This window comes from Gossypium arboreum, chromosome 12, assembly GCF_025698485.1.
Source record: "Gossypium arboreum isolate Shixiya-1 chromosome 12, ASM2569848v2, whole genome shotgun sequence".
NCBI classification, from domain to species: domain Eukaryota; kingdom Viridiplantae; phylum Streptophyta; class Magnoliopsida; order Malvales; family Malvaceae; genus Gossypium; species Gossypium arboreum.
In genome coordinates, this window is record NC_069081.1 from 54,333,041 (window position 1) to 54,342,535 (window position 9,495).

The 9,495-nt window shown below is 37.4% G+C and overlaps 1 non-coding gene across 1 annotated transcript; it reads left to right on the forward strand.

Annotated features, from left to right (window-relative positions):
- The first annotated feature begins 232 nt into the window (after positions 1–232).
- On the forward strand, positions 233–339 carry LOC128286194 (small nucleolar RNA R71). The gene has a single exon (XR_008276739.1). It is a non-coding gene; the product is annotated as a small nucleolar RNA R71 (small nucleolar RNA).
- The last annotated feature ends 9,156 nt before the right edge of the window (positions 340–9,495 follow it).

Sequence of the window (9,495 nt, forward strand, 5' to 3'; positions counted from 1 at the left end):
CTGAGCTGATAACGAAGTGAGGGCGTCAACTTCATGAACTTCGGCTACACGTCTTCTTGAAGTTGTTCGATTTCTTGGCCATTGATAGTTATTACTCGCGATCCTCTTGATGATCTCATAAGCCTTGTTATAAGACTTAGACAAAATTACACCATTCGTAGAAGCATCTACCATCAATCTTGTATGTGCATTGAGACCATTATAGAATGTCTCTAGCTGGATACAATGAGGAATCCCATGATGAGGACACTTACGAAGTAACTCCTTGAATCACTCCCAAGCCTCATACAAAAACTCGTCATCCAATTGTTGGAAAGTTTTGATCTCGGTCCTCAACTTAGCATTTTTGCTAGGCGGGAAATACTTAACCAAAAATCTCTCTGCTAATTTTTGCCATGTAGATATGGAACTTGGTGGCAATAAATTGGGCCATGCTCGTGCTCGATCTCGCAATGAGTATGGAAACAACTTCAACCTCAATGCGTCTTCAATCACACTAGCTATCTTGAATGAATCACTCACCTCCATAAACAATCAAAAGTGGAGATGTGGATCTTCCGTGGGCATACCACTGAATTGGCCCACCGTTTGGAGCATTTGAAACATCACTGGTTTCAATCCAAATTGGGTTGCCTCAATATCTGGCATTCTAATTCCTAGATTTAACTCACTGAAAAGTGGCACAGCATATTGTCTGATGCATCGATCCCTATCATCAGCAATGAGAATGGGATTTCGTACACGATTGGCTTCATTACCTTGGTCTTGATTCTGATTTCCAAAGTCCATCTAAACTTGTCTTTGAGCTATTTGTTCACATCTTTTTTTGTCTGGAAGATCTCTCAATTTTAGAGTCTACAGAGAGTAAAATGATAATCTGATCTATGCTCATAAACACCTGAAAAGAAATCACAAAATTAAAAAGAATAAGTTAGTAATGTTAGAAATAAACCAAATTGGAAGTAAATAATTTCACAAAAATGACTATGGAAATAGTTAACAATCTCCGGCAACGGCACCAAAAACTTGTAATGCGTAGGTTTGTGCAAGTGTACACAGTCGTTATCAATAATAAGTAAGTATTGAGTTATCGTTTCCACAGAGATTGTATTTGTGCTAAGTCACCTAATTTGTAAAATTATATTAACAATTTAGTAAATAAAAACACAATATAGTAGAGAAGTGATGATTAAAATATATTAAACTAAATGCAATGATCCCTAATGCAAATTATCCTAAATATACAAACTATATGAATGAAATAGATTGTAGCAAAATTAAACACAATTTGCAACAATTATAACATAAATTGTAACAGCCCAGTTTAGACCCTAGTCAGAACAGTGGTTTCGAGACCACAAATCTGAGTTAGGAAAAATATTTTAATATTATTTTCTATGTTTACAGTATGTGTTTAAGCATGTGTGAAAGTTTCGTATGAAAATTTTATCGTTTGAGTGCCAATTTGTGAAAAAGGACTTAATCGCATAAAATGCAAAAGTGACTTGCTAATTGTTAAAGTGCTATATTGCTATGGCTTTTATTATGTGGGGTCTTATGTTGTAATCTATGCATTGGACATAAGCATGGACGATTATGGACATTAATTATAAAGTTTTCGTATTAATTTATAAAAGTTAAAAAGGTAAATTATGAATAATATGTATTATAATAAAACATAAATTAAAGTGGCCATGCATTTTTTCATTATTTTGAAAAAATTAGCAAAGAATAAGAAAGAAAAGAAGCAAGCTAGATTCGGCCATTGCTATCTTTGATTAAGGTGTGTTTGTTGATCTGTTTTTGCTAACTTTTATGTTTTTGAGATCATTGCTTCGTGTTTTATCAAGCCCATGCCTCAATTTCAGAATTTGATGATGATTTTGAGTTATGCCATTGTTGATTTTGTGAGTTTTGAATTGTTAATTGATGAAATATGGAAGCTTAATGATAGATAAATATGTTTTGTATTTGAATTTTTGATAAATTTGAATAATTTGGGCTAAATTGTGAATTTTGTTAATTGAGGGGTCAAAAGGTGAAATAAATGAAAGAAATGGGCTTCTAGGGACCTTAGTGAAATTCGGCCAAGCATGGGTGTGGTCAAATTTTAAATATTTTTGTGTTTTGTAAAATAGGGACTAAATTGCAAAAAATGTAAAATGTCAGGGGAAAAAGTGTAATTAGCCTATTTATGTGTTTTTAGATGAATTTTTTTGAGTATATGATTAAATAAGTTGAATTTGTATTGAATTAGATCAAGAAATGAGAAAATCGGTTTGGTTCAGGGAAAGTCAAAAATTATCGAATAGTTGTTCCAGTCCTTCATGTTAGTACGAGGTAAGTCCATAAGTAAATAAATGTTGTTAAATTGAAATGTATGTGCATTATATGTGCTGAATTGAGTTGTAAATAAATATATATATATATGTGATGCCGAATTGAATTGAGCTTTAAAGAATCTATTCCGATCAAGGATTGCTCGAATAGGTGAAATTGGGAAAGTTCTGATAATGTGACAACGTCTGAAAAGCCCCGTACAAACCATAGGAATAGTTAGGATAAATATGTCATGACATAGGATTTTGATATGTGTTATCATGTAAGACCACGTTTGGGACGTTGGCATCGATTTGTGATTTACGTGTAAGACCATGTCTAGGACATTGGCATCATATATGATTTTGTGTAAGACCCTGTCTGGGACAGTGGCATCGATATTTAATTACATGTAAGACCACGTCTGGGACGTTGGCATTGTATGAGCTTATGTGCTATCCGAGTATTATTATTGATTCCGAACAGTTCAACGAGCATTCCGAGAAATGAATAACCATGTGAAATTGTATTCGATTCAGGTACGTGTGATGTGTTATAAAATTCAGAAACGAAAGGTAAGTATGTATCATATAACCATATGTGAAATATATGACAACGAATGATATGAATGTATATAAATGAATGATGTGTTATATATGCTCATTATATGAAATTGTGGCTCTATGTTTTGGACTTGAGATTTATGAAAATTGAAACATGGCTTTGATGTATGATTTCTTGGTTCGAAAACTTGAATAAATAATGAAATTAAAATGGTTGAGTTGGCTATATGGTTCATATATGCAAATTTGGTTTTATGCGAATAAGGGAATTGTGGATGTTCGAGTTTGGATGTGTTTATAAAGAAGTTGATATAACCTTATGTATGATTTGTAATAAATGTACATAGTTTGATTGGCTATGTAATGAATATGTACAAGCTTGACTTATATGATTTGGTTAACGGTTGTTATTTGAATTTGAAAGCGTGGTTATAGGTTCAATGATAAGATAAGTGGAGTTATTTAATGTGATTATATGAATTTACGAGTATAATAAATGTCTATGCAATTGAGATTTGATAAATTCGGTTTAGTGATATAGGTTTATTGATATTATTGAAATGATTTATTTGCTTATGGCATACTATGTAACAGCTCAATTTTGGGGCTAGTCAGAATAGAGGTCTCAGGACCACAAATCCAAAGTCAGAGAAATTATTTTATTATTAATATAGAGTCATGGCATGTTTATATTAGTGCATGAAAATTTTGGTGAGCTAATTTTAACGTTGTAAGCCCAATTGCAAAAAAGGACTAAATTGCATAAAGTGCGAAAGTCCTAATTTGATAGCTAAAGCTGTTATTTTATTAAAGAATCAAAATTGAGGGATTTTAAAGGGAAATTAAACCCTTTTAAAGGAGCACAGCTGGCCTTTGAGTCAAAGAGGAGACAAAATTTTAAAATTTGGTGGGTTAGGTGGCTTATTTTGACCAAAAATAGAAATAGATAAAAGAAGGATGATATCATCCCTTTTCATATTTTTCCTCTACCAAAATTTTCAGCAAAGAATGGGGTTTTAAGAGCTTGAAATTTTAGCAACTTTAAGCCTTCACAAGTAAGTGATCCTAATGGCTTTTCTTAAATATTTTTGTACTTTTGAGGTGCCCTTGAAGCATAAGCTTTCAAATGAGGGTACTATTTTGTAAAATGATTAATATTCTAGGTTTTTTCCATGAAAGGATTTGTGATGTTTTTTGAGGTTTTATGGAAGAGAATGAGTCTTGGTTGTCTTATGAACAACTTTTGTGAAAGGTGTTAGCATGAAAACACCAAAAAGGACTAATGTGCATAAGTTGTAAAATAGATAATAAATGTGTGAAATAGTGGGACTTTGGAGTTACTATAAGAGTCAAAGAGGTTCGGTTAGTCTTGAGAAATAAATAAATTCGATAAAAATTGATTTTCAAGCCTAAGGGTAAAATGGTCATTTCGTCAAGGTCTAGGGGTAAAATGGTCATTTTACCAAAGAAGTGAATTTTCGATTGCCTAATTTTATTTAGTGATTAAATAAGTGAATTTTGTTATTATAGATTAAGAAATACCGAATCGAACCTAGACCGAGGGAAAGCCAAGCAAATCCACTAAATTGGCTAGTCGCCACATTTTGTAATCCGAGGTAAGTTGTATGTAAATAATACAACTACATTATTAATTACATGTGCTTGAAAAATTACAGCATAAATTTCTTGATTGTGAAATTGAGAATGTATAATGATAAATGAGATAGTAGAATTTTTCGTTGGAATCTTAGGTAGTAAATCGGATATTCATGCCATGACATTTGGGTCATTCATGTGTGAGCTAGTGTAAGACATGTCTGGGACATGCATCGGCCACATTATGAGAGCCAGTGTAAGACCATGTTTGGGACATGGCATCGGCATTGAGACGAGGGCTAGTGTAAGACATGTCTGGGACATGCATCGGCCTCGAGACGTAAGCCAGTGTAAGACATGTCTATGACATGCATCGGCTACGAGATGATAGTCAGTGTAAGACCATGTCTGGGACATGGCATCGACTTGAGATATAAGCAAGTGTAAGACTGTGTCTATGACATGGCATCAGCACCTTACCCTATGCTTGAGGCTTATGTAATATTCGATAGTATTCCGAATGGTTCGACGGTGAAAGTTATGTTCTTAAGCTAATGAGAAAAGTATAACCGTGTTGTGAGTGGTACAGGTACCTAATTGGTACATATGAGATATGAGCTCAATATATAATATGTGACTTGTATGGATGGTAATGAGTAAGTTATGCTTATACCTACCATGGTGTTATGAGCATGTTGATTATTGATGAATGGTTGTTGTATACTTACTTATCTGCAGTTTACTAAGCTGGTATGCTTACTCGCTTCCATTTTCATTTCCTTATAGTACTGCCTAACTAGCTCAAGGATCACCGGAAGTCAGAGATATCGATTACACTATCAACCGAAGCATTCAGCATAGTTGGATTTATATTTTTGAATATGGCATGTATAGGACTTAGACTTTATTATTTTGTGTCATTGAGGTTTAGCCATATGTATTGGCTTGGGTTGGAAACCCTTCAATTTGTATTAAGCCTTGAATGATGGCTAACATTCATTTTGAATTTATAAAAAATGCATTATCATGGTTGAATGAATGTCTATTGTGGCTGATTCGGCTATAAGAATTATGCTTTTTTTGGTATTGGTTGGTATTTGTATAGAACTACATATGTAAGGGTGGCAATGGGGCTTGGTAAATAGCCTTATATTGTCTACACGGGTAGGCACACGGGCATGTGTCTAGGCTGTGTGTGACACATGGTCTACCTCATGGGCGTGTGGTCCGGCCGTGTGTCTCATGCACGTAAAAATTTCAAGTTAATATGCATGATAATAAACTCACTGGCAGAGACACGGCCTTGTGTCTCAGCCCTGTGAAAGGCACGGCCTAGCACACAGACATGTGACTCGGCCATGTGGCCCTCAAGAAGTGCTGACGCTAGAAACAGAATGTCCAACTTTTTGTACACAGGTTAGGGAACGGGCGTGTCATGGCCGTGTGCAGGACAGGGGCTAGAGACACGGGCGTGTGCCAGGCCGTGTGAAAACCCCTGTAGGTGTGCATTTAGAATTAATTCAACAAGGGTGGAGAGCATGGACCTGTCCCTGTCTTGTTTAGGCCATGTGAGACATAGGGCCATCAGCACGGCCATGTTGGAATGCTCACACGGGCGTGTTGCCCCTCCCACACGGGCGTGTGCCCCTGTGTCAAGTGACATTTTCCTATAGTTGTCAAAAGGACCTGGATTGGTCCCGAATGATTTTCGATGTGTGTTTTGGGCCTCGTAATCCCATATTATGAATATATTAATAAGTTTAAGAAAGTTTTAAATTTTCCAAGTCATGAAGACTCGAAATTGGTTGTAAGTGTGAGTTTAAGTTAGGTAACGCCTCATATCCCGCCCCGGTGTAGGATACGGGTATGGGGTGTTATATTTAATGGTATCAGTGCTATGGTTTAGTCGATTCTAAGACTAACCTAGCGAGAGTACGAGTCTAGCTATCCATGCCATAATTATATATTGATAGTGTGACGACTTCTGACGATTATAAATTGTATTTTCATATAGTAAATGGATCCTAATAGAGCTACAATAGATGACATGGAGAGTAATGCACCGGATCCCACCGAAGGGACCACGCCAGTTGAGAGTGAGCCCGTGACTATAGGCCAAGGCAGAGGGGCTAGAGAAGCCTATCTCCGAATGATGGATGCTTGGTACACGGAGTTCATCCGTGCGAACCCGAACACTCCACCTCCCCCACCTCCTCCGATCCCTCAGTATGCCTCGGTAGCTCCTCAAAGTGTAGACATGTTTAGGAGGGAGAAACCTCTAGTGGAGAAGATTCGAAAACAAGAGGCTGAGAAATTTCGGGCTAGTATAGATGATGACCTAAAAAGAGCAGAGTTTTGGTTGGAAAATACCATTAGCGTATTCGATGAACTATCATGCACACCTAAAGAGTGTGTGAAGTATGCAGTGTCACTCCTACGGGATTCGGCGTATCAGTGGTGGAATACTCTAGTGTCTATTGTACCGAGAGAGAGAATCACTTGGGAATTCTTCCAAGAAGAATTTTGGAAAAAGTATAGTAGTCAATATTCATAGATCAAAAGAGGAAGGAATTCCTAGAGCTAAAATAAGGCCGAATGGTGGTGATGGAATATGAGCATGAATTAGTGAGGCTCAGTAAATATACATGGGAGTGCATGTCTACAGAAGCCACTAGTGTAAGAGGTTCGAGGATGGTCTTAATGAAGATATCCAAGTATTTGTTGGAATCCTAGAACTGGGAGAATCGTTAAGAGAGCATGGAAGGTAGAGGAGCTGATAAAAGAGAGGAGGAAAGTGGCTATTAAGTCGTGAGATTCCAAGAAGAGACAGATGGAGAAGTCACATCAGTCCTCACCTAAGAGATCGAAGGAATTCACTACCCGATCAAATGCTTTGATAGGGTTTTCGAATAGAAATAAGAGCCGACATAATGTAAATTCTAGAGCTCAGACCATTTCTGTCGCGAGTGTCGGTAGTGCTCTGCCAAATAGGCCAGAGTGTTCGCAATGTGGCAGATGCCATTTCAGTGAGTGCCGAAGTAAAGAAAAAGGGTGTTTTAACTGTGGGTCACTGGACCACTTCATCTAAGACTGCCTCGAAATGGAAGAGGGAGAGAAAAAGGAAGAAACAAAGGTAAGTAGTGCCCTATTGAGGGGTAGACCACAAAAAAACCCTGGAAGCGGGGCTACCAGCAGAGGTGCACCAAGAGAAGCTGCAGCGAGGTCCGAGGGTAGAGCGCCTGCAATGACTTAAACTATTTGTGACTGTGAAGAGGAAGAGTCTCTCAACGTGATTACGGGTACCTTTTCTATCCATGAAATATCTGTTGTTACTTTAATTGACCAGGGTCGACCCACTCCTATATTTGTACGGAATTGATACCTCGTATAAGTATGCTAGTAAAGTCCACTGAGTTTGTAATAAAATTGTCCAATCCTTTAGGCAGGCAGGTGCTAGTTGATCAAGTGTGCGGAGATTGTCCTCTATCTATTAGGGTTAATTGTTTTCCAACCAACTTGATGTTATTGTCGTTCAATGAATTTGATGTAACCCTTGGGATGGATTGGTTGACTACTCATAGTGTTGTAGTGAACTATGGGAGAAAAGTTATTGAGTTGAAATGTGATGACGGGAATGTCCTATGGTTGGACCAAATGAACCGAATAAAACATCTATGGTGATATCATCTATGTCGGCTGAGAAATATTTGAGGAAAGGATATGAGGCATATCTTGCTTTTGTGTTGAACACTTAAGTGTCTGAGTTGAAGATAGAATCGGTACCAGTGGTTTGTGAGTTTATAGATGTATTTCCAGAAGAATTACCTGGACTACCACCAGAGAGGAAAATTGAGTTTGGAATTGAGCCGGTACCAGGCACGACACCGATTTCTATTGCTCCATATAGAATGACCCCAACAGAGTTGAAAGAGTTGAAAGTACAATTGCAAGAGTTAACAGATAAAGGTTTTGGGAGACCTAGCTATTTACCATGGGGCGCACCAGTGTTGTTTGTGAAAAAGAAAGACGGGTCGATGAGGTTATGTATAGACTATAGACAGTTCAATAAGGTAACGGTGAAGAACAAGTATCCTTTTCCAAGGATAAATGATTTATTCGATCAGTTGAAGAGAGCCACGGTGTTCTCTAAGATAGACTTGAGATCTGGTTACTATCAGTTGAGAGTTAAAGAGCAAGATGTACTGAAGACTGCTTTTGGGATAAGGTACAGGCATTATGACTTCCTCGTCATGTCCTTTGGTTTAACTAATGCCCTGGCGGTGTTTATGGATTTGATGAACCGCATTTTTCGGTCGTATTTGGATAAGTTCGTAGTGGTCTTTATCGATGACATTTTGATTTACTCGCGTGATGAGGGTGAGCACGTAGAGCTTTCGAGAAATGTGTTACAGACCTTGAGAGACAAGAAATTGTATGCCAAGTTCAGTAAAAGTGAATTTTGGCTTAAGGAGGTCGGATTTTTAGAACAAATTGTGTCGGGTGATGGGATTAGAGTTGACCCAAGCAAGATCTCAGCTATTGTTAAGTGGAAACCTTCGAAGAATGAGACTGAGGTTCGAAGCTTCTTGGGCTTAGCTGGGTACTATAGAAGGTTTGTTCAAGGGTTTTCTATGATCGCTACTCCAATGATGAGGCTATTACAAAAAGATGTCAAGTTCGAATGGACAGAAAATTGCCAACAAAGTTTCGAGAAATTAAAGGCTTTGTTGACCGAAGCTCCAGTGTTAGTGCAATCGGAGTCGGGTAAGGAGTTTGTGATATATAGCGACACCTCCTTGAATGGTTTAGGGTGCATGCTTATGTAAGAAGGTAAGGCCATAGCTTACACTTCAAGACAGTTAAAGCCACATAAGAAAAATTACCCGATGCATGATTTAGAGTTGGCTGCCATCGTATTCGCTTTGAAAATTTGGAGACACCATTTGTATAGAGAGAAGTGTCAGGTGTTCACTGATCATAAGAGTCTTAAGTACTTGATGACTCAAAAAAGGAGTTA